General features: G+C 43.7%; 1 pseudogene; it reads left to right on the forward strand.

The window, feature by feature from the left end:
• LOC139559551 (piezo-type mechanosensitive ion channel component 2-like) overlaps positions 1-27,650 on the forward strand; it is a 179,982-nt pseudogene that overhangs the window by 131,581 nt on the left and 20,751 nt on the right.

Raw genomic sequence — 27,650 nt, forward strand, 5'->3', positions numbered from 1 at the left:
TCATCAGCATGTGTAGACTGTATCCTCAGCCTGTGTAGACTGTATCCTGTATCCTCAGCATGTGTAGACTGTTTCCTGTATCCTCAGCATATGTAGACTGTATCCTGTATCCTCAGCATGTGTAGACTGTATCCTGTATCCTCAGCCTGTGTAGACTGTATCCTGTATCCTCAGCCTGTGTAGACTGTATCCTGTATCCTCAGCCTGTGTAGACTGTATCCTGTATCCTCAGCATGTGTATCCTGTATCATCAGCATGTGTAGACTGTATCCTCAGCCTGTGTAGACTATATCCTGAGAATGTGTAGACTGTATCCTGTATCCTCAGCATGTGTATCCTGTATCCTCAGCATGTGTAGACTGTATCCTGTATCCTCAGCATGTGTAGACTGTATCCTGTATCCTCAGCATATGTAGACTGTATCCTGTATCCTCAGCCTGTGTAGACTGTATCCTGTATCCTCAGCCTGTATAGACTGTATCCTGTATCCTCAGCCTGTGTATCCTGTATCATCAGCATGTGTAGACTGTATCCTCAGCCTGTGTAGACTGTATCCTGAGAATGTGTAGACTGTATCCTGTATCCTCAGCATGTGTATCCTGTATCCTGTATCCTCAGCATGTGTAGACTGTATCCTGTGTCCTCAGCAGGTCTTCCCCATTTAACCTAACCCCTCTGAATCACCCATTTGATTGGATTGACTCCTAACTTGATATCAGTGTGTGTTTCTCAAGTTTTCGCACAAATCTTCAGTCAGCATCAACAGATAGTTGGAGTTAAGCATACACATCTCAAATTAGGATCGGTGTCTTTATGTTCAAACTCTATAACATTGTGGTTCCTGTACTGTACTGTCCCAGTTTGTCTACCATGTCTGGATAACAAACTCCAAGACGGCCATGAAGAAACGAAGCAAAGAGAAGCACAAGTTCTGGAAGAGGTACACCAAGAGAGACAAACACAAAAAGGACAAGATGGATGGTGAGTGTGGGTTCTGGAAGAGGTAGACCGAGAGATAAACAGAGGTAGACCAAGAGACAAACACAAGAAGGAAGGTAAGTTAATCAGGAGTAGGGTTGTAAAAGTTTGGTAACTGTAACGGCAGCCTTCCTCCTCTTCAAGAGAAGAGAAGGTGTAGCAGGGATCGGACCAACACGCAGCGTAGCCAGTGCTCAACATATTTAATTACAAAACTGTGAACACTTACAAATAACAAAATGTGGCAAACCGATACAGCCCTATCTGGTGCAGAGAAAACACAAAGACAGGAAACAACCACCCACAATCCCCAACACAAAACAAGCCACCTATATATGATTCCCAATCAGAGACAACACAAAACATCTGCCTCTGATTGAGAACCATATTAGGCCAAGCATAGAAACGGACAAACAAGACACACAACATAGAATGCCCACCCAGCTCACGTCCTGACCAACACTAAAACAAGCAAAACACATAAGAACTATGGTCAGAACGTGACAGTAACTTTCCCAAAACGACCAGGTTTTCCAGAAACCCCGTTTGGAGGATTTCTCGATTTTCTGCTTATTCCATCCTGAGTCCAAGAGTTTTCCAACCTGGATTTGTGGAAAAACCTGTGAATTTTGGTAAAGTTGGCAGAATTGTGCAAGCCTAATCCGAAGGGTAAGCCAGACTCAGTGGTATAAAGAAGCAGACACAATATATTCTTGATTACCAGTCTATTCATTACTGTAAGTAATGTACTGTGGAGGCCTTCAACCCTATCAAAAGAGGCTTGGTTGTGAAAAGGCGGGGTGAGAGTGGGCAGCCCAGACGTGTACCCCAGAATATCTAGTAGAACGGGTGCTTACTGCTCATACATGCACAGTAATTATAATCCAAATCTACTCTATTATATGTGCATTAAGTTATTGTATCATTGTGTTATTCTCTGTAAGTTATTGTTTTGTAGTTATTGTTTTGTTGTGTTATTGTCTAAGTTACTGTTTTGTTGTTATAGTTTTGTTGTGTTATTCTCTGTAAGTTATTGTTTTGTTGTGTTATTCTCTGTAAGTTATTGTTTTGTTGTTATTGTTTTGTTGTGTTATTCACTGTAAGTTATTGTTTTGTTGTGTTATTCTCTAAGTTATTGTTTTGTTGTTATTGTTTTGTTGTGTTGTTCACTGTAAGTTATTGTTTTGTTGTGTTATTCTCTAAGTTATTGTTTTGTTGTTATTGTTTTGTTGTGTTGTTCACTGTAAGTTATTGTTTTGTTGTTATTATTTTGTTGTGTTATTCTCTGTAAGTTATTGTTTTGTTGTTTTGTTGTGTTATTCTCTGTAAGTAATTGTTTTGTTGTTTTGTTGTGTTGTCCTTTGTAAGTTATTCTTTTGTGATGTTATTCTGTAGGTCATGTGACTGTAGAGTTAGGAGAGACAGAGGAGGATCAGAAGGGAGGAGAGGAGAAGAAGTCTGATGGACCAGGTGGGTGCTAAAGCCCCTTTGAAATACTGTAGTATATTGAAGCAATAAGGCATGAAGCTAAGGACTGTTCTTACGCACGATGCAACGCAAAGTATAGTCCTTAGCCGTGGTATATTGGCCATATACCACAAACCCCCGAGGTGCCTTATTGCTATTATAAACTGGTTACCAACATAATTAGAGCAGTAAACAAGTAATTATGCATCATAACCATGGTATATTGTCTGTTATAAACTGGGTGATTCAAGCCCTGAATGCTGATTGGTTGACAGCCGTGGTATATCAGACCGTATACCATGGGTATGACAAAACATGTATTTTAACAGCTCTAATTACGTTGGTAACCGGTTTATAATAGCAATAAGGCACCTCGGGGGTTTGTGGTATATGGCCAATATACCACGGCTAAGGGCTATACTCCGCGTTGCATCGTGCGTAAGAACAGCCCATAGTCGTGGTATATTGGCCATATATACCACACCCTGTCAGGTCTTATTGCTTCAATATACCACTGCTTTCAGCCAACAGCATTCATGAGCCAAACTACCCGGTTTATAGTTCTATCCAAAACACATGTCAAAACCACATACATGGAGAGACAATGACCAACCTCGATTCAATATAAATCATTTAAATACATATATATTATCCTTACTATAGTTTACTCAAGAGTCAATGATAGTCAATAGCAATGTGATTGTGAGTGTTGATATTATGACTACTTTAGTTGAATAGACTGATGTTATGACTACTTTAGTTGAATAGACTGATTGTATATCGCTTTGACTAAGAGTGTACGGTAAATGTAACTTCTCTTTCCCACGTCCCACCAGACAACGTCTTGAAGCGAGTGTTCAACATCATCAAGTTCTCCTGGGTGTTGTTCCAGACGGCGGTGGAGAGCTTCACCAAGTGGATGAACAACGTGTGTAGAGAACACATAGACATCTCCACCGTGCTGCGTATTGAGAGATGTCTGCTCACTAGAGAGGTCAAAAAGGTAGTTGTCTGTCTCTGTCTCTGTCTCTGTCTCTTTTACGCACTTAGAAATAGTTACATTTTGATTTTTAATATACAACAAACTATCAAAAAAGATCCGATGCAGTAGGGATGACCAGAGGTAAGTGGAAGTGGCAAGATGGCGGCCTGAACACAGCTATGGAGACCACCTCAAGTTAAAAACGTGATTATTCAATATCGTTAAGTTAGACTAAATATTAGCACTACACAATCTGGTGGGTAATAACCTTCAATCTGGATAACAACAGAAAACAAATCATAAGACTAGAGAAATGTATCAACAAATATTAGGAAAACAAGCAACACCCAAACATGACGGAGAGTAACACAGGGGAACCTATTTCAACATGACGGAGAGTAAGACAGGGGAACCTATTTCAACATGACGGAGAGTAAGACAGGGGAACCTATTTCTACACAACGGAGAGTAAGACAGGGGAACCCCTCAACACGACGGAGAGTAAGACAGGGGAACCTATTTCTACACGACGGAGAGTAAGACAGGGGAACCCCTCAACACGACGGAGAGTAAGACAGGGGAATCTATTTCTACACGACGGAGAGTAAGACAGGGGAACCCATCTCACCATGACGGAGAGTAAGACAGGGGAACCAATCTCAACACGACAGAGAGTAAGACAGGGGAACCTATTTCAACACGACGGAGAGTAAGACAGGGGAACCCATCTCAACATGACGGAGAGTAAGACAGGGGAACCAATCTCAACATGACGGAGAGTAAGACAGGGGAACCTATTTCAACATGACGGAGAGTAAGACAGGGGAACCCCTCTCAACACGACGGAGAGTAAGACAGGGGAACCAATTTCTACACAACGGAGAGTAAGACAGGGGAACCCCTCAACACGACGGAGAGTAAGACAGGGGAACCTATTTCTACACGACGGAGAGTAAGACAGGGGAACCTATTTCTACACGACGGAGAGTAAGACAGGGGAACCCCTCAACACGACGGAGAGTAAGACAGGTGAACCTATTTCAACATGACGGAGAGTAAGACAGGGGAACCCATCTCAACATGATTGAGTGTAAGACAGGGGAACCTTTTTCAACATGACAGAGAGTAAGACATGGGAACCAATCTCAACATGACGGAGAATAAGACAGGGGAACCAATCTCAACATGACGGAGAGTAAGACAGGGGAACCAATCTCAACATGACGGAGAGTAAGACAGGGGAACCTATCTCAACATGACGGAGAATAAGACAGGGGAACCAATCTCAACATGACGGAGAGTAAGACAGGGGAACCAATCTCAACATGACGGAGAGTAAGACAGGGGAACCAATCTCAACATGACGGAGAGTAAGACAGGGGAACCCATCTCAACATGACGGAGAGTAAGACAGGGGAACCTATTTCAACATGACGGAGAGTAAGACAGGGGAACCTATCTCAACATGACGGAGAGTAAGACAGGGGAACCTATTTCAACATGACGGAGAGTAAGACAGGGGAACCTATTTCAACATGACGGAGAGTAAGACAGGGGAACCTATTTCAGCATGACGGAGAGTAAGACAGGGGAACCTTGTGAAGACTAACAGAAAACGTTTGACCTCTGTCATTGCCAACAAAGGGTATATAACAAAGTATTGAGATAAACTTTTGTTATTGACCAAATACTTATTTTCCACCATAATTTGCAAATAAATTCATTAAAAATCCTACAATGTGATTTTCTGGATTTTTTTTCTCATTTTGTCTGTCATAGTTGAAGTGTACCTATGATGAAAATTACAGGCCTCTCTCATCTTTTTAAGTGGGAGAACATGCACAATTGGTGGCTGACTAAATACTTTTTTGCCCCACTGTATATATATATATATATTTACCCCAAAAATATATGGGGGATTGGAAATGATGCAGACAATTACATTGATGGAGGCAACAATATTTCTGCAATATTAAAGCTGATCCACCCCTAAAAAAAACACAAAACGATCAAAATAGAGAATCAGTGACGATCTTGATCCTAACCATCAAACCCTAGAGGGTAACATCCTGTCCAGAGTCAGTATCCATGTGTTTTTCCCGAAGCAGATCAATCAATGACAACATATATAACCTATATGTAACCTATATTAATGTATAACTCCCCCTGCAGGGTAATGTCCCGTCCAGAGACAGTATCCACGTGTTTTTCCCGAAGCAGATCAATCAATGACAACATATATAACCTATATGTAACCTATATTAATGTATAACTCCCCCTGCAGGGTAACGTCCCGTCCAGAGACAGTATCCACGTGTATTACCAGAAGCAGATGCGTATGTACATGTCGCAGGGCTCCGGTCTGGACCGGCTCATTGACGAGGACAGTGTGACGTGGTCTCACAGAAGGAGAGGTAGAAGGAGAGGTAGCTATCGTATGGAGAGCCAGGAATCCATTGTATCTATGGCCTCCAGGGATAGTTTATCCAGGTAAGCAGGGTTGGCATGGTTACTTTCTAAATGTAATCCGTTACAGTTACCTGTCCAAAATTGTAATCTGATTACATTCGGTTACTTTTAGATTACTTTTCCCTTAAGAGGCATTAGAAGAAGACACACATGTATGTTACCAGTTGAACCACATCTATTGCAGGATAAATCAATGTTAAAGTTTACATAGCTGGCCATATATGGATGTTAAATTGTACTTTATGGGTTATGTAGGCTTCTTCTAACCCTTTACAACGGGTGTTGTATGTAGAGGATGAGGGCTGCAGTAGATATCTCAGATAGGGGAGGGTGAGGCCTAAGAGGGTTTTATAAATAAGCATCAACCAGTGGGTCTTGTGACGGGTATACAGAGATGACCAGTTTACAGAGGAGTATAGAGTGCAGTGATGAGGAGCATTGGTGGCAAATCTGATGGACGAATGGTAAAGAACATCTAGCCGCTCGAGAGCACCCTTACCTGCCGATCTATAAATGATGTCTCCGTAATCTAGCATGGCTAGGATGTTCATCTGAATCAGGGTTAGTTTGGCAGCTGGGGTGAAAGAGGACTCCGCATTCAGTCAGCTGTATAAGGAAATAAGCAAACAGGAAACTGTTCACCCAGAGGTGGCGCTCCTAGTGGCCAGGCACTTTAATGTAGGGAGTTTTACCTCATTTCTATCAGGCACAGGGACTATGGTGGTCTGCTTGAAACATGTTGGTATTACAGACTCAATCAGGGACATGTTGAAAATGTCAGTGAAGACACCTGCCAGTTGGTCAGCAGATGCCCGGAGCACACGTCCTGGTAATCCGTCTGGCCCCGCAGCCTTCTGTATGTTGACCTGTTTAAAGTCCTTACTCACGTCGGCTACGGAGAGCGTGATCACTCAGTTGTCCGGAACAGCTGATGCTCTCATGCATGTCTCAGTGTTGTTTGCCTCGAAGCGAGCATAGAAGTGATTTAGCTTGTCTGGTAGGCTTGTGTCACTGGGCAGATCGCGGCTGTGCTTCCCTTTGTAGTCTGTAATAGTTTGCTAACATTCAGTATTAAAAATATGCAAAAATAGAGAAAATTTGAAAGGCGGCAAAATACTTTTTCACGGCACTGTATCTTCGAGAGACCGAGTAGAGTGCTTGAGATATCCTATTATTGCATTCTATATGTAATTATACTGCTTGATCAGTATCTTCAGCATGAGGGAGGAGGATACAGGCTGAGAGATGAGGAATCACATTCTACATCCGGCCATAACCTCCCCACCATCTTTACCATTTGGAAACTTCCACATCGTTAGCTGTGTCATGTGAACGCCATGTTGTAACCATTGTGTCATTCCACTCGTTTTATTTCTCATCTCTCCATCTCTTTATCGCATCAGTGCCTACACTGAGGCCACCATGCTGTTCTCCCGCCAAGACACGCTGGACGAGCTGGACGGAATGCCGTCAGACGTTCCTATTCCCAAAACCAGCGAGCGTGTCCGGCCCACACTCTGTAAGATTTACGGCCTAGACGCCTCCAAGTCGACTGACAGCAGCAGCAGCCAAGTGTCCAGGTGCCTGGTCCAAGCCGAAAACCTTTTCCTCAAACCTCTTATTCCTCTTCCTCCCCTCACACCCATGTTCTGTTAATGGGTTGCTTATTATCACCCATGTTCTGTTAATGGGTTGCGTGTTATCACCCACGTTCTGTTAATGGGTTGCTTATTATCTGTCTGTCTGTCTGTCTGTCTGTCTGTCTGTCTGTCTGTCCCCCACAGCGAGGCGACTCAGTGCATCACTCTCTACTCACGGCAAGGCACCAATGACACCATCGAGGAGGTGGAGGACGAACAGGACCAGGGGGAGGACAGGCAGAAGGAACCCTTGGGAACCTCACAACCGGAGGCAGAGAGTGCTGAGGGAAGCCCCTGGTGGAGTGGTGGTGGAGTGACCACCGAGGAGGAGGAGAGGGACCAAGGACAGTGGGATTCATGGGGGACTCCAGGCCCAGGGGAGGTCCCCTCCTTCAGGGTAGACGGTCCAACTTCGACCCTCCTGGCCCTTCGATCAGGGTCCCAGGACTGTACCACTGACAGTGACGATGGGGGTGTCCGGCAAGAGTACCGGAACACAGAGGAGCGGGACCGGGCGGGTCAGCTGGACACCTCGGACACTGACGTGCCTTCCAGCTACAACAAGGTTGGTTCTCTATGTCCCTTGTCACTCTGAGCCGATTTCCGTTCTAGATTTCTTCCTTCTAGGGAGTTTTTCCTGGCCCCTGCTTTCACTTCTGCTTTGCTTGCTTTTTGTGGTCAGGCCGGGTTACTGTAAAACACTTTGTTAAAACGGCTTTATAAAATACATTTGATTGATTGATTGATTATGTGATTGCTCACACGATAGCCCTTGGTAATTGTATAATGAAAAGTGTAAACTAAATGAATTATTATTATTTTTTGTCATGAAGTCGGTGAGCTTCGACCGACTGGAGGTGAGTGAGGATGACAGCGACAGGGACAATAAGAGGATGATGGCGATGACCCCAGACACCAGCCGGTCTAACTATCTGGACGACCCCTTGCTGCCCTCGCTGACCACTGAGCTGACCGCCAGCGAACTGCTGCTCAACAAGTAAGTGGACGAGACACACTAATGTCTAATTCTAGTTATGTAGATCTAATCTACAGAGTGGAATTGAGTCCCAAACCTTATTTGTTGAACTGTGGAACATCTGGGTGGGTTAACACATTCTGCGGCATATCTAAAATGTCCTTATTAATGTATTTAGTGGTTATGACCTCCCATCTCATCTGATCCATACTGCAAATCATCTCTTTTCTGTGACAAACTTTAAAAAATATAGATTAAAGGGTTTATTTGAATTATTGACCAGAGACATACAGTACCAGATGGTTCAGGTAAGACCAGAGACATACAGTACCAGATGGTTCAGCTAAGACCAGAGACATACAGTACCAGATGGTTCAGCTAAGACCAGAGACATACAGTACCAGATGGTACAGCTAAGACCAGAGACATACAGTACCAGATGGTTCAGATAAGACCAGAGACATACAGTACCAGATGGTACAGCTAAGACCAGAGACATACAGTACCAGATGGTTCAGCTAAGACCAGAGACATACAGTACCAGATGGTTCAGCTAAGACCAGAGACATACAGTACCAGATGGTACAGCTAAGACCAGAGACATACAGTACCAGATGGTACAGCTAAGACCAGAGACATACAGTACCAGATGGTTCAGCTAAGACCAGAGACATACAGTACCAGATGGTACAGCTAAGACCAGAGACATACAGTACCAGATGGTTCAGCTAAGACCAGAGACATACAGTACCAGATGGTTCAGCTAAGACCAGAGACATACAGTACCAGATGGTTCAGCTAAGACCAGAGACATACAGTACCAGATGGTTCAGATAAGACCAGAGACATACAGTACCAGATGGTTCAGCTAAGACCAGAGATACACAGTACCAGATGGTTCAGCTAAGACCAGAGACATACAGTACCAGATGGTACAGCTAAGACCAGAGACATACAGTACCAGATGGTACAGCTAAGACCAGAGACATACAGTACCAGATGGTTCAGCTAAGACCAGAGACATACAGTACCAGATGGTTCAGCTAAGACCAGAGACATACAGTACCAGATGGTTCAGCTAAGACCAGAGACATACAGTACCAGATGGTTCAGCTAAGACCAGAGACATACAGTACCAGATGGTTCAGCTAAGACCAGAGACATACAGTACCAGATGGTACAGCTAAGACCAGAGACATACAGTACCAGATGGTTCAGCTAAGACCAGAGACATACAGTACCAGATGGTACAGCTAAGACCAGAGACATACAGTACCAGATGGTTCAGCTAAGACCAGAGACATACAGTACCAGATGGTACAGCTAAGACCAGAGATATACAGTACCAGATAGTTCAGCTAAGACCAGAGACATACAGTACCAGATGGTTCAGCTAAGACCAGAGACATACAGTACCAGATGGTACAGCTAAGACCAGAGACATACAGTACCAGAGACATACAGTACCAGATGGTTCAGCTAAGACCAGAGACATACAGTACCAGATGGTTCAGCTAAGACCAGAGACATACAGTACCAGATGGTTCAGCTAAGACCAGAGACATACAGTACCAGATGGTTCAGCTAAGACCAGATACATACAGTACCAGATGGTACAGCTAAGACCAGAGACACACAGTACCAGATGGTACAGCTAAGACTAGAGACATACAGTACCAGATGGTTCAGCTAAGACCAGAGACATACAGTACCAGATGGTACAGCTAAGACCAGACACATTCAGTACCAGATGGTTCAGCTAAGACCAGAGACATACAGTACCAGATGGTTCAGCTAAGACCAGAGACATATAGTACCAGATGGTTCAGCTAAGACCAGAGACATACAGTACCAGATGGTACAGCTAAGACCAGAGACATACAGTACCAGATGGTACAGCTAAGACTAGAGACATACAGTACCAGATGGTACAGCTAAGACCAGAGACATACAGTACCAGATGGTTCAGCTAAGACCTGAGACATACAGTACCAGATGGTTCGGCTAAGACCAGAGACATACAGTACCAGATGGTTCGGCTAAGACCAGAGACATACAGTACCAGATGGTTCAGCTAAGACCAGAGACATACAGTACCAGATGGTTCAGCTAAGACCAGAGACATACAGTACCAGATGGTTCAGCTAAGACCAGAGACATACAGTACCAGATGGTTCAGCTAAGACCAGAGACATACAGTACCAGATGGTTCAGCTAAGACCAGAGACATACAGTACCAGATGGTTCAGCTAAGACCAGAGACATACAGTACCAGATGGTTCAGCTAAGACCAGAGACATACAGTACCAGATGGTTCAGCTAAGACCAGAGACATACAGTACCAGATGGTACAGCTAAGACCAGAGACATACAGTACCAGATGGTACAGCTAAGACCAGAGACATACAGTACCAGATGGTACAGCTAAGACCAGAGAGACACAGTACCAGATGGTACAGCTAAGACCAGAGACATACAGTACCAGATGGTACAGCTAAGACCAGAGACACACAGTACCAGATGGTACAGCTAAAACCAGAGACATACAGTACCAGATGGTTCAGCTAAGACCAGAGACATACAGTACCAGATGGTTCAGCTAAGACCAGAGACATACAGTACCAGATGGTTCAGCTAAGACCAGAGACATACAGTACCAGATGGTTCAGCTAAGACCAGAGACATACAGTACCAGATGGTTCAGCTAAGACCAGAGACATACAGTACCAGATGGTTCAGCTAAGACCAGACACATTCAGTACCAGATGGTTCAGCTAAGACCAGAGACATACAGTACCAGATGGTTCAGCTAAGACCAGACACATTCAGTACCAGATGGTACAGCTAAGACCAGAGACATACAGTACCAGATGGTACAGCTAAGACCAGAGACATACAGTACCAGATGGTTCAGCTAAGACCAGAGACATACAGTACCAGATGGTTCAGCTAAGACCAGAGACATACAGTACCAGATGGTTCAGCTAAGACCAGAGACATACAGTACCAGATGGTTCAGCTAAGACCAGAGACATACAGTACCAGATGATACAGCTAAGACCAGAGACATACAGTACCAGATGGTACAGGTAAGACCAGAGACATACAGTACCAGATGGTTCAGCTAAGACCAGAGACATACAGTACCAGATGGTTCGGCTAAGACCAGAGACATACAGTACCAGATGGTACAGCTAAGACCAGAGACATACAGTACCAGATGGTACAGCTAAGACCAGAGACACACAGTACCAGATGGTACAGCTAAGACCAGAGACATACAGTACCAGATGGTTCAGCTAAGACCAGAGACATACAGTACCAGATGGTACAGCTAAGACCAGAGACATACAGTACCAGATGGTTCAGCTAAGACCAGAGACATACAGTACCAGATGGTACAGCTAAGACCAGAGACATACAGTACCAGATGGTACAGCTAAGACCAGAGACATACAGTACCAGATGGTACAGATAAGACCAGAGACATACAGTACCAGATGGTTCAGCTAAGACCAGAGACATACAGTACCAGATGGTTCAGCTAAGACCAGAGACATACAGTACCAGATGGTACAGCTAAGACCAGAGACATACAGTACCAGATGGTTCAGCTAAGACCAGAGACATACAGTACCAGATGGTTCAGCTAAGACCTGAGACATACAGTACCAGATGGTTCGGCTAAGACCAGAGACATACAGTACCAGATGGTTCGGCTAAGACCAGAGACATACAGTACCAGATGGTTCAGCTAAGACCAGAGACATACAGTACCAGATGTTTCAGCTAAGACCAGAGACATACAGTACCAGATGGTTCAGCTAAGACCAGAGACATACAGTACCAGATGGTTCAGCTAAGACCAGAGACATACAGTACCAGATGGTTCAGCTAAGACCAGAGACATACAGTACCAGATGGTTCAGCTAAGACCAGAGACATACAGTACCAGATGGTTCAGCTAAGACCAGACACATTCAGTACCAGATGGTTCAGCTAAGACCAGAGACATACAGTACCAGATGGTTCAGCTAAGACCAGAGACATACAGTACCAGATGGTTCAGCTAAGACCAGAGACATACAGTACCAGATGGTTCAGCTAAGACCAGAGACATACAGTACCAGATGGTTCAGCTAAGACCAGACACATTCAGTACCAGATGGTTCAGCTAAGACCAGAGACATACAGTACCAGATGGTTCAGCTAAGACCAGACACATTCAGTACCAGATGGTACAGCTAAGACCAGAGACATACAGTACCAGATGGTACAGCTAAGACCAGAGACATACAGTACCAGATGGTTCAGCTAAGACCAGAGACATACAGTACCAGATGGTTCAGCTAAGACCAGAGACATACAGTACCAGATGGTTCAGCTAAGACCAGAGACATACAGTACCAGATGGTTCAGCTAAGACCAGAGACATACAGTACCAGATGATACAGCTAAGACCAGAGACATACAGTACCAGATGGTACAGGTAAGACCAGAGACATACAGTACCAGATGGTTCAGCTAAGACCAGAGACATACAGTACCAGATGGTTCGGCTAAGACCAGAGACATACAGTACCAGATGGTACAGCTAAGACCAGAGACATACAGTACCAGATGGTACAGATAAGACCAGAGACATACAGTACCAGATGGTACAGCTAAGACCAGAGACATACAGTACCAGATGGTACAGCTAAGACCAGAGACATACAGTACCAGATGGTACAGATAAGACCAGAGACATACAGTACCAGATGGTTCAGCTAAGACCAGAGACATACAGTACCAGATGGTACAGCTAAGACCAGAGACATACAGTACCAGATGGTTCAGCTAAGACCAGAGACATACAGTACCAGATGGTTCAGCTAAGACCAGAGACATACAGTACCAGATGGTTCAGCTAAGACCAGAGACATACAGTACCAGATGGTACAGCTAAGACCAGAGACATACAGTACCAGATGGTTCAGCTAAGACCAGAGACATACAGTACCAGATGGTACAGCTAAGACCAGAGACATACAGTACCAGATGGTACAGCTAAGACCAGAGACATACAGTACCAGATGGTACAGCTAAGACCAGAGACATACAGTACCAGATGGTACAGCTAAGACCAGAGACACACAGTACCACAGTACCAGCTAAGCCTAATCAGATTTGCTTGTGCTAAAAGTTCTCACAGGCGAAACTAAATGATACAAATTACTTTGCTCGTGATGCTCTCTCCTCAAATGATACACTGGACTTGTGATACGCGCCTCTCAAGTGATCCAAATGTAAACACAGCCTGAGATCACTGGACTTAAAACAACCACACAGATGTAACACCATGTGACGTTTACTGTCTTATCTGTCCTCCACTAGTGCTCCCAAGTCAACAGTCCAATGTGCTTTCCACAGGTCACGTTTATCAGTGAGGGATTATATTATCAAGATTAGGAGAAGTTTTGTGGCACACCTGAGAGTTCCTCAAGGCACACCGGTGTGGCTCGACACCGTGCTTGAAAACCCGTTTGCTATAGAGTATGGTGGAACACACCACATCTCAACATGACTACTGTGACTACCTGGAATTATACAACATCGGTCATCAAATACATGTTTAACTCTGAACATTGTTCAACTCCTTCAATTGCAAACCTTAGGGTCCATGATTACTTTAAACATCAGCTATCTGAGCAGCTAACCGATCGCTGTAGCTGTACATAGCCTATCTGTAAATAGCCCACCCAATCTACCTACCTCATCCCCATATTGTTTTTATTTACTTTCTGCTCTTTTGCACACTAGTATCTCTACTTACACATCATCATCTGCTCATCTATCACTCCAGTGTTAATCTGCTAAATAGTAATTACTTCGCTACTATGGCCTATTTATTGCCTTACCTCCTCATGCCATTTGCACACACTGTATATAGACTTTCTTTTTTCTATTGTGTTATTGACTGTATGTTTGTTTATTCCATGTGTAACTCTGTGTTGTTGTTTGTGCCGCACTGCTTTGCTTTATCTTGGCCAGGTCGCAGTTGTAAATGAGAACTTGTTCTCAACTGGCCTACCTGGTTAAATAAAGGTGAAATAAATAAATAAATAAAATATGATTCTAATAGGAAACATTCACACCTCCGTCCTAGCTCGATCGCCAGATCTTTTTTTGCGCTTTAGCTAATATCTCCCCCCCCCCCCGCCCTCTCTCCCCCCCCCCGCCCTCTCCCCCCTCCCCCACCCTCTCTCCCCCCCCCCGCCCTCTCTCCCCTTCCATCAGGATGTTCCATGATGAGGAGTTAAAGCGGTCGGAGCGGTTCTATGTGAACCAACCCCTGGCGCTCCAGCTGGTCTATGCCCTGTATAACATGCTGATGACCCACTCTGAGATGGTGTGTTACCTAGTCATCATCCTCAACAACATGCTGTCAGCCTCCTGTATCACCCTGGTCCTCCCCATCCTCATCTTCCTCTGGGCCATGCTGTCGGTACCTAGACCCAGTAAGAGGTTCTGGATGACCGCCATCGTTTATACCGAGGTAATGTAGCTCTGCATCCCAAACCAGTACCCTATTCCCTATTTAGTACACTACTTTTAGCCAGGGGTCCAATTTGGGACACAGGCCTAGATAATAATGTATACTGCAATATGCTACATAGAACTACTGCACGTTAAACACATTACACTGCTATAGTCTATGACAGACGTTGGTCCCACGGCCGAGTTAGAGGTTTTGGAAGACCTTGATTGTACACTGGGGATGCTATGCTATGGGATGTTATGCTATGGGACGCTATGCTATGGAATGCTATGCTATGGGATGCTATACTATGGGATGCTATGCTATGGGATGCTATGCTATGGGATGCTATGCTATGGGATACTATGCTATGGGATGCTATGGGATGCTATGGGATGCTATACTATGGGATGCTATACTATGGGATGCTATACTATGGGATGCTATGCTATGGGATGCTATGCTATGGGACGCTATGCTATATACAGTCAGTTCCTTAATCTGAAGAACAGTCAATTCATTAATCTGAAGAACAGTCAGTCATTAATCTGAAGAACAGTCAGTCATTAATCTGAAGAACAGTCAGTACATTAATCTGAAGAACAGTCAGTTTATTAATCTGAAGAACAGTCAGTCATTAATCTGAAGAACAGTCAATTCATTAATCTGAAGAACAGTCAGTTCATTAATCTGAAGAACAGTCAGTTTATTAATCTGAAGAACAGTCAGTCATTAATCTGAAGAACAGTCAGTTCATTAATCTGAAGAACAGTCAGTTTATTCATCTGAAGAACAGTCAATTAATTAATCTGAAGAACAGTCAGTTTATTAATCTGAAGAACAGTCCGTTTATTAATCTGAAGTGTTTTTGCTTATTTTTTACCGTTATTTAACTTGGCAAGTCAATTAAGAACAAATCCTTATTTACAATACCAAGAGACAAAAGGCCTCCTGCGGGGACGGGTGGCTGGTATTAAAAATAAAAATGTAGGACAAAACACACATCACGAGAAGAGAGATACCACAACATTACATAAAGAGAGACCTAAGACAACAACACAGCATGGTAGAAACACATGACAACACAGCATGGTAGAAACACATGACAACACAGCATGGTAGCAACACATGACAACACAGCATGGTAGCAACACATGACAACACAGCATGGTAGAAACACATGACAACACAGCATGGTAGCAACACAACATGACAACACAGCATGGTAGCAACACAACATGACAACACAGCATGGTAGCAACATATGACAACACAGCATGGTAGCAACACAACATGACAACACAGCATGGTAGCAACATATGACAACACAGCATGGTAGCAACACATTACAACACAGCATGGTAGCAACACATGACAACACAGCATGGTAGAAACACATGACAACACAGCATGGTAGCAACGCAACATGGTAGCAACACAACATGGTAGGAACACAACATGACAACACAGCATGGTAGCAACACATGACAACACAGCATGGTAGCAACACAACATGACAACACAGCATGGTAGCAACATATGACAACACAGCATGGTAGCAACACATGACAACACAGCATGGTAGAAACACATGACAACACAGCATGGTAGCAACACATTACAACACAGCATGGTAGCAACACATGACAACACAGCATGGTAGAAACACATGACAACACAGCATGGTAGCAACACAACATGTCAGCAACATGGTAGCAACGCAACATGGTAGCAACACAACATGGTAGAAACACAACATGACAACACAGCATGGTAGCAACACATGACAACACAGCATGGCAGCAACACATGACAACACAGCATGGTAGAAACACATGACAACACAGCATGGCAGCAACACATGACAACACAGCATGGTAGCAACACATGACAACACAGCATGGTAGAAACACATGGCAACACAGCATGGTAGCAACACAACATGTCAGCAACATGGTAGCAACGCAACATGGCAGCAGCACAACATGGTAGCAGCACAAACATGGTACAAACATTGTTAGGACAGACAACAGCACAAAGGGCAAGAAGGTAGAGACCACAATACATCACACAAAGCAGCCACAACTGTCAGTACGAGAGTCCATGATTGAGTCTTTGAATGAAGAAATTGAGTTCAAACTGTCCAGTTTGAGTGTTTTTTACAGCTCGTTCCAGTCGCTACCTTCAGCGAACTGAAAAGACGAGCGACCCAGGGATGTGTGTGCTTTGGGGACCTTTAACAGAATGTGACTGGCAGAATGGGGGTTGTATGTGGAGGATGAGTGTTACAGTAGGTATGTCAGATAGGGGGAAGTGAGGCCTAAGAGGGTTTTGTAAATTAACATCAACCAGTGGCTTTGTGCCGGGTATACAGAGATGAGGAGTTTACAGTTTAGGAATGACGAGAGCACCCTTACCTGCCGATCTATAAATTACGTCTCCGTAATCTAGCATGGGTAGGATGGTCATCTGAATCAGGGTTAGTTTGGCAGCTGGGGTGAAAGAGGAGTGATTACGGTAGAGGAAACCAAGTCTAGATTTAACTTTAGCCTGCAGCTTGGATATATGCTGAGAGAAGGACAGTGAACCGGATGGTGGGGGGGCAGACTTCTTACGGAACCACATGACCTTTGTCTTGAGGTGTTCACAACAAGGGTAAGGGCAGAGAAAGCTTGATGGACACTAAGAAAGCTTGGTTGTAGAGCGTTTAACACAAAATCCAGGGAGGGGCCAGCTGAGTATAAGACTGTATCATCTGCATATAAATGGATGAGAGAGCTTCCTACTGCCTGAGCTATGTTGTTGATGTAAATTGAGAAGAGCGTGGGGCCTAGGATCGAGCCTTGGGGTACTCCCTTGCCTCAGAGACACCAATACTCCTTAGCCGACCCATAAGAATGGAATGGTCTGCCGTATCAAAAGCTTAAAAATAGCAGCACATTGTGTAAAATCAAGGGCAGTGGTGACATAATTTAGGACCTTTAAGGTTATACCCCATAATGATAAAGTGAAAACATGTTTTTCGAAATGTGTGCATTTTTTGCTGTTAATGAAATACAGAAATACACTATATATACAAAGGTATGTGGACACACCTTCAAATTAGTGGATTCAGCTATTTCAGCCATACCCATTGCTGACAGGTGTATAAAATCGAGCACACAGCCATGCAATCTCCATAGACAAACATTGGCAGTAGAATGGCCGTACTGAAGAGCTCAGTGACTTTCAACGTGGCACCGTCATAGGATACCACCTTTCCAACAAGTCAGTTCGTCAAATTTCTGCTCTGCTTAGAGCTGCCCCCGGTCAACTGTAAATTTGCCTTGAGGCAAATGTTTTGGCCTGGATTCTGTGTCATTACGAATCCTACGTGTTGGAATTGTTGTTTGATGTTACATTCTGACACTGATTAAAACGTCTGACTGATGCCAGGCCAGAATTAAACATACGTATTCTCATAAAATAACTGTAATACATGCATTAAAGAGGTCAATGGAACGCAGACGGTGGGGAAAGAACAAGGTCACTGTCATTGGCGAACGTTCAACAAATGTAATCTAATGAAGTGGGATATTCGTCAAATCTGTTTTGTGTTGAAACAGTATAAATAAGTTATGGATATCTTTGGCTGTTTTCATAATATAATATAATATTTAGTATATATTTAATATAATATTTAAAAATAGTCCTTTTCGGGGTTTCGAAAAAATAAGTGCAGAATGCTAACTCCCGTTCGTGTAAGCTGGTAGCATAGCTAGTTAAATACAAACCTGTGATGGTACTTTTTACAAGTGTAATACAGTTGATAATGACATCAACATGTATTGGGGTTGACCTCCATACCGTTATACTCTGGTTTTTACCTCAACATAGTGTGAAAGACACATAGAAACAGTAGCCTAAAATTTTTCTGGGGGGGGCAATCAGGACATTCTGAATCTTTCCCTCCCTCGGAGGGGGGGGGGGGGGGGACATGTCAGTGGTGTTGCCATGGCATTTCCATTGTTTCAGTGAAATTCGATGGGATCTCTGCCTCTATATTATTGACGGGTTTGGCATGTCTTCTCTTCTAGGTCGCCATCGTCATCAAGTATTTCTTCCAGTTTGGCTTCTTTCCCTTCAACCAGAACCCGAAGGTGAACGGGAATAAACCCTACCACCCTCCCAACATCATCGGAGTGGAGAAGAAAGACGGATACGTCGTCTACGACCTCATACAGCTTCTGGCGCTCTTCTTCCACAGGTCCATCCTGAAGGTATGGCTGATCTAGGATCAGGTCTTCATTATCCACAGCTCTGGGCTGATCTAGGATCAGGGTCTTCATTATCCACAGCTCTGGGCTGATCTAGGATCAGGTCTTCATTATCCACTGCTCTGGGCTGATCTAGGATCAGGTCTTCATTATCCACAGCTCTGTGCTGATCTAGGATCAAGTCTTCATTATCCACAGCTCTGTGCTGATCTAGGATCAGGTCTTCATTATCCACAGCTCTGGGCTGATCTAGGATCAGGTCTTCATTATCCACAGCTCTGGGCTGATCTAGGATCAGGTCTTCATTATCCACAGTTCTGGGCTGATCTAGGATCAGGTCTTCATTATCCACTGCTCTGTGCTTATCTAGGATCAGGTCTTCATTATCCACAGCTCTGTGCTGATCTAGGATCAAGTCTTCATTATCCACAGCTCTGTGCTGATCTAGGATCAGGTCTTCATTATCCACAGCTCTGGGCTGATCTAGGATCAGGTCTTCATTATCCACAGCTCTGGGCTGATCTAGGATCAGGTCTTCATTATCCACAGTTCTGGGCTGATCTAGGATCAGGTCTTCATTATCCACAGCTCTGGGCTGATCTAGGATCAGGTCTTCATTATCCACAGCTCTGTGCTGATCTAGGATCAGGTCTTCATTATCCACAGCTCTGGGCTGATCTAGGATCAGGGTCTGTAATTCATAAAGCGTTTCAGAGAAAGAGTGCTGATCTAGGACCAGTTTTAACTTTTGAATCATAATGAAGAATATCAAATGGGGCATATTGTATGAGTGATCATACTAAACTGGGAATTTGGTGAACTGATCAAGATCAATATGATAGAACTGTTATTGTCAAATAGGTATTACTTACATCTCTTGGTCTCAGATCGTAATACAATGTGATTGTTTTGTTTCATACTCTATTGGTATCCTACCTTTCCTCTACACTCTCCCGGCGTAGTGTCATGGTCTCTGGGACAAAGACGACCGCAAGGACACCAAGAAGGAGATCCTTCGCCAGGACACCGAGTCGAAGGAAGACGAGAAGGAGAGGGACGCCACTCCCGTGCCGTCCAACCCCCGCGAGAGGAAGGGGTCGATACAGACCCTCAGGTCTATGAATCTGGGCGTGGGCACCTCCGTGGACTCTGTACACGTCCCCGTGCACTACCTCCAGCAACAGCAGCAGACCTACCAGAGAAGGAAGAGCTCCAGTGCAGGGTCTCATATCTCCCACCAGTCAGTTCACTCTGTACGCTCCAAGAGAGGTAAGCATTCTTTACTTGGCTACTTTATATTTACATTCTACATGTTAGTCATTTAGCAGACGCTCTTATCCAGAGCGACTTAGTGAGTGTCTTCCATTTTCATATTTCTATGTGGGAATCGAACCCACAACCCTGGCATTGCAAGTGCCATGCACTCTATACTTTACATGGCTACTTACTTTAATGTATGTGGCTACTTACTGTACCTTACGTGGCTACTTACTGTACTTTACTGTATGTGGCTACTTACTGTACATTACGTGGCTACTTACTGTACCTTACTTTACTTGACTACTTACTGTACTTTACTTCGCTACTTACTGTACATTACGTGGCTACTTACTGTACTTTACTGTATGTGGCTACTTACTGTACTTTACTGTATTTGGCTACTTACTGTACATTACGTGGCTACTTACTGTACCTTACTTTACTTGACTACTTACTGTACTTTACTTGGCTACAGTACTTACTGTACCTTACTTTACTTGACTACTTACTGTACTTTACTTGGCTACAGTACTTACTGTACCTTACTTTACTTGACTACTTACTGTACTTTACTTGGCTACAGTACTTACTGTACTTTACTTTACTTGACTACTTACTGTACTTTACTTGACTACTTACTGTACTTTACTTGGCTACTTCATGTACTTTACTTGGCTATTTTCTTGGCTTTAATTTACTTGGCTACTTACTTTACTTGGCTACTTAATGTACTTTACTTTACTTTGCCAGGCTACTTAGTTTACTGTACTTTACTTGGCTACTTACTGTACTTTACTTGCCTGCTTACTTATTTTACTTAGCTAATTAGCCACTTACTTTACAATAGGAATGGAGCCTCGCTCAATACATTTAGAGATGTAAGCTCATTAAATCTAGCCTTTAGCTCGTTGACATGCGTTGCCATGGTTTCCCCAGGCAGCACCAACTCCAGGAACAGTAGCCGTAGAGACGGGGGCGAGGTGTCAGTGCAGCAGAAGACCAAGAAACAGCTGATCATGGAGAAGCTCAAAGAACAGATGATCAAAGCCAAGACCTTCACTATCAAGAGGTGGGCTTTGTTGATTGATTGATTTATTTATTAAATGTCTCTTTTTTGTCATAAAATTAACCTAACATAATATTCTTGTACATTTGTTTTGTATTCTCTCCAGGATCATGAAGGTGTACCTGCCCATCCGTCAGTTCTTCTACAACCTGGTCCATCCAGAGTACAGCGCTTTGACAGACGTCTATGTCCTCATGTTCCTGGCCGACACCGTCGACTTCATCATCATCGTCTTCGGTTTTTCTGCTTTTGGGGTACGTATGTGTAGCTAGTCTCTTTACATTTGACATGATCTTATCATCCCGTCAGAAACAGTCAGCAGGGTCCTGTGTGCCTCAGTCGGTAACCATGTGGTCTTAGCAACACCAAAGTTATGGGTTCAATTCCCGCAGGGATCACATATTAAAAATTTGACATTAATTACTTCTTCTTCTCCTCAGAAACACTCAACGGGAGCCGACTTCACGTCGTCTCTGTCGGAGGACCAAGTTCCCGGAGCCTTCCTGGTGATGGTTCTGATCCAGTTTGGGACCATGGTGGTGGACCGGGCCCTGTACCTCAAGAAGACAGTGCTGGGGAAGGTCATCTTCCAGGTGGTCCTGGTGTTCGGGATCCACTTCTGGATGTTCTTCATCCTGCCCGGACTCTCTGATAGGTGAATACTCACCATGTGATGTTCATTGGTTAATTGGTTAATTAGTTAATTAGTTATGGGATCCACTTCTGGATGTTCTTCATCCTGCCCGGACTCTGAGGTAACAACCATGCCTAACACTTCCTATAAACACCCTCTTCATAATGCATTATAATCACATCTATAAGGCTTTATATGCTAATGGTCATAGTCTATTTCTGGCTGTTCTTCATCCTGCCTGGAGTCGCTGAGAAATAGACTTCTCTCCTTTCTGTGTTAATTAGTTCATTCATCTGATATCAATTCATTTGATTGATTGAATTAGTTAATTTGTAAACATATCCAGTTTTTTCAGATCTGCATGAGTCCCTATGGGGCTTGTGATCGATTAAGGATGTGTCATTAGTAACTGTGTTTATCATTAGTAACCGTGTTTATCATTAGTAACCGTGTTTATCATTAGTAACCGTGTTTAGCATTAGTAACCGTGTTTATCATTAGTAACCGTGTTTATCATTAGTAACCGTGTTTATCATTAGTAACTGTGTTTATCATTAGTAACCGTGTTTAGCATTAGTAACCGTGTTTAGCATTAGTAACTGTGTTTATCATTAGTAACCGTGTTTATCATTAGTAACCGTGTTTAGCATTAGTAACCGTGTTTATCATTAGTAACCGTGTTTATCATTAGTAACTGTGTTTATCATTAGTAACCGTGTTTAGCATTAGTAACCGTGTTTAGCATTAGTAACTGTGTTTAGCATTAGTAACCGTGTTTAGCATTAGTAACCGTGTTTAGCATTAGTAACCGTGTTTAGCATTAGTAACCGTGTTTAGCATTAGTAACCGTGTTTAGCATTAGTAACCGTGTTTAGCATTAGTAACCGTGTTTAGCATTAGTAACCGTGTTTAGCATTAGTAACCGTGTTTAGCATTAGTAACCGTGTTTATCATTAGTAACCGTGTTTATCATTAGTAACCGTGTTCAGCATTAGTAACCGTGTTCAGCATTAGTAACCGTGTTGATCATTAGTAACCGTGTTGATCATTAGTAACCGTGTTGATCATTAGTAACCGGGTTTAGCATTAGTAACCGTGTTTATCATTAGTAACCGTGTTTATCATTAGTAACCGTGTTCAGCATTAGTAACCGTGTTCAGCATTAGTTACCGTGTTTATCATTAGTAACCGTGTTCAGCATTAGTAACTATGTTCAGCATTAGTAACCGTGTTTATCATTAGTAACTATGTTCAGCATTAGTAACCGTGTTCAGCATTAGTTACCGTGTTTATCAGGGTTTGTACCTCTGTCCACTTTGCAGGCGTTTCAATGAGAACACAGTAGCCAAGCTGTGGTACTTTATCAAGTGTATCTACTTTGGGCTGTCAGCCTATCAGATCCGCTGTGGCTACCCCACCAGGGTCCTGGGTAACTGCCTCACCAAGAGCTACAACTACACCAACCTCTTCCTGTTTCAAGGGTGAGTTGGGACACGGTAGGATGTATGTAGTAAGACATTCAACTCATATATTCAAGTCACATTCAACATACAGTGACTTGGGGAAAATATTCAGACACCTTTTTAAATGTTTTTTTAAAATTTTATTTCAACTTTATTTAACCAGGTAGACAAGTTTAGAACAAGTTCTCATTTGCAACTGCGACCTGGCCAAGATAAAGCAAAGCAGTGCGACATAAACAATACAGATTTACACATGGAATAAACAAACATACAATCAATAACACAATAATAATACAGTAGAAAAATCTATATACATTGTGTGCAAATGAGGTAGGATAAGAGAGGTAAGGCAATAAATAGCTATGGTGGCAAAGTAATTACAATATAGCCATTAAACACTAGAATGGTAGGATGTGCAGAAGATGAATGTGCAAGTAGAGATACTGGGGTGCAAAGGAGCAAGATAAATACATAAATACAGTATCGGGATGAGGTAGTTGGATGGGCTATTTACAGATGAGCTATGTACAGGTGCAGTGATCTGTGAGCTGCTCTGACAGCTGGTGCTTAAAGCTAGTGAGGGAGATGTGAGTCTCCAGCTTCAGTGATTTTTGCAGTTCGTTCCAGTCATTGGCAGCAGAGAACTGGAAGGAGAATTGGCTTTGGGGGTGACCAGTGAGATTTGACCAGCCAACGAGAGTATACAGGTCGCAGTGGTGGATAATATATGGGGCTTTGGTGACAAAACGGATGGCACTGTGATAGACTGCATCCAATTTGTTGAGTAGAGTGTTTGAGGCTATTTTGTAAATGACATCGCCGAAGTCGAGGATCGGTAGGATGGTCTGTTTTACGAGGGTATGTTTAGAGAAGAGAGAAGAGAGTCGACCTGAGAATTTAACCCTGTGGCACCCCCATAGAGACTGCCAGAGGTCCGGGACAACAGGCCCTCCGATTTGACACACTGAACTCTATCTGAGAAGTAGTTGGTGAAACAGGCGAGGCAGTCATTTGAGAAACCAAGGCTGTTGAGTCTGCCGATAAGAATGTTTTTGTTACGTTACAGCTAAAATCTACACACAATACCCCATAATGACAAAGCGAAAACATATTTTTTGAAAAAATTTCAAATTTAGCAAAACATTTAAAACAGAAACACCTTATTTACATAAGTATTCAGACCCTTTGCTATGAGACTCGAAATTGAGATCAGGTGCATCCTGTTTCCATTGATCATCATTGATGTGTCTACAACTTGATTAGAGTCCACCTGTGGTAAATTCAATTGATTGGACATGATTTGGAAAAGCACACACCTGTCTATATAAGGTCCCACAGTTGACAGTGTATGTCAGAGTGAAAACCAAGCCTTCAGATCAAAATCGAGGCACAGATCTGGGGAAGGGTACCAAAACATTTCTACAGCATTGAAGGTCCAAGAACACAGTGGCCTCCATCATTCTTAAATGGAAGAAGATTGGAACCACCAAGACTATTCCTAGAGCTGGGCTCCCGGCCAAACTGAGAAATCGGGGGAGAAGGACCTTGGTCAGGGAGGGGACCAAGAACCCAATGGTCACTCTGACAGAGCTCCAGAGGTCCTCTGTGGAGATGAGAGAACCTTCCAGAAGGATAACCATCCGACCCTAAGCACACAGCCAAGACAACGCAGGAGTGGCTTTGGGACAAGTCAGTAAATGTCCTTGAGTGGCCCAGCCAGAGCCCGGACTTGAACCCGATTTAACATCTCTGGAGAGACCTGAAAACAGCTGTGCAGCGACGCTCCCTATCCAACCTGACAGAGCTTGAGAGGATCTGTGGAGAAGAATGGGAGAAATTCCACAAATACAGGTGTGCCAAACGTCATACCAAAGAAGACTCGAGGCTGTAATCGGTGCCAAAGGTGCTGATTAATGGGTCTGAATACTGATGTAAATGTGATGTTTAAGTTGTAATTTTTTAAAACATTTGCTTAATTTTTTACAAACCTGTTTTTGCTTTGTCATTATGGGTTATTGTGTGTTGATTGATAAGGGGGGGGAAACAATTTCATCCATTTTAGAATAAGGCTGTAACTTAACAAAATGAGGATAAAGGGGTCAAGAGGTCTGCATACTTTCAGAATGCACTGAATATCACTGTTGCACAATGTGCAAGTCTCAAATTGTACACCAGGGGTGTAGTACTCGAGTCCAGGACTCGTAACTTGACTCCAACTCGACCAGTAGTCACAAATTCTCTCCCCCTTGCGTAATTCAACATGCTATATACATGAGAAATAGGCTGTGAATTGAGTGTCCTAACCCCAGTGTTCCCCTTCCAGGTTCCGTCTGATCCCGTTCCTGTCTGAGTTGCGTGCAGTGATGGACTGGGTCTGGACCGACACCTCTCTGTCTTTATCCTCTTGGATCTGTATGGAAGACATCTACGCTCACATCTTCGTCCTCAAGTGCTGGAGGGAGTCAGAGAGGGTAGGTTGTGTATCCTCCCGAAAGCTTCAGAAAGTATTCACACCTCTCGACTTTTTCCACATGTTGTTGGAATTTCAGATGGATTAAATTGGGATTTTTTTTGTCACTTGCCTCATAATGTCAAAGTGAAATTATGTTTATAGACATTTTTACAAATTAATTAAAAATGAAAAGCTGAAATGTCTTGGGTCAATAAGTATTCAACCCCTTTGTTATGGCAAGCCTAAATAAGTTCAGGAGGTACCCTCAGTCCATAACTATAGACCTCCTCTCCTCTCCAGTGGTATCCTCAGTCCATAACTATAGTCCTTCTCTCCCCCCTCCCCCTCCAGAGATACCCCCAGCCGCGGGGCCAAGCGAAGAAGCCGGTGGTGAAGTATGGGATGGGAGGGATGATCGTCATGCTTCTGATCTGTATCATCTGGTTCCCTCTACTCTTCATGTCTCTGATCAAGTCTGTGGTGGGGGTGGTCAACAGACCACTGGACGTCTCCTTCTCCATCACCCTGGCCGGGTTCCAGGTACTGTAGCAGCTCAGAACTAAGGCTCCGCTACTGATGGGTCCATCAGTTGATCGGGGTCAGTCAGTCAGACAGTTTTGTCCTGTAGATTATATCTCTACGTTATGTCTTCCAGCCGATCTTCACTATGAGTGCTCAGCAGAACCAGCTCAGAGAAGTCTCCAAACATGACATCCATGGCACCTTTATGAGGTCATACCAGTCCTATCCTGTAAGTACACGGTTACAAGTAATTTATGCGACTACTTATGTGTGTGTTTGTCTCACTGGGTTGGTAGCCAAGCATAGGACAAATCTCCTTAGTAACAGAGGGACAATATTCTCATCCCTCCTGTCCTCCCCCGAAACAGGAAGCGATGCAGTGGTTGGAGTACTACATGCCAGAGGACCTGACCATAGCTGAGTTGGAGGGCAGCTCTAACAGTCTGTGGACCATCAGTCCTCCCAGTAGAACGAACATCATGGAGATGCTCAGCTCCAAGGAACAGTTCCCCATCACTGTAGCTTGGTCTATCCAACGGTAAGAACAGTTCCCCCATCACTGTAGCTTGGTCTATCCAACGGTAAGAACAGTTCCCCATCACTGTAGCTTGGGTCTATCCAACGGTAAGAACAGTTCCCCATCACTGTAGCTTGGTCTATCCAACGGTAAGAACAGTTCCCCCATCACTGTAGCTTGGTCTATCCAACGGTAAGAACAGTTCCCCATCACTGTAGCTTGGGTCTATCCAACGGTAAGAACAGTTCCCCATCACTGTAGCTTGGTCTATCCAACGGTAAGAACAGTTCCCCCATCACTGTAGCTTGGTCTATCCAACGGTAAGAACAGTTCCCCATCACTGTAGCTTGGGTCTATCCAACGGTAAGAACAGTTCCCCATCACTGTAGCTTGGGTCTATCCAACGGTAAGAACAGTTCCCCATCACTGTAGCTTGGTCTATCCAACG

Source organism: Salvelinus alpinus, chromosome 30, assembly GCF_045679555.1.
Source record: "Salvelinus alpinus chromosome 30, SLU_Salpinus.1, whole genome shotgun sequence".
NCBI lineage: Eukaryota > Metazoa > Chordata > Actinopteri > Salmoniformes > Salmonidae > Salvelinus > Salvelinus alpinus.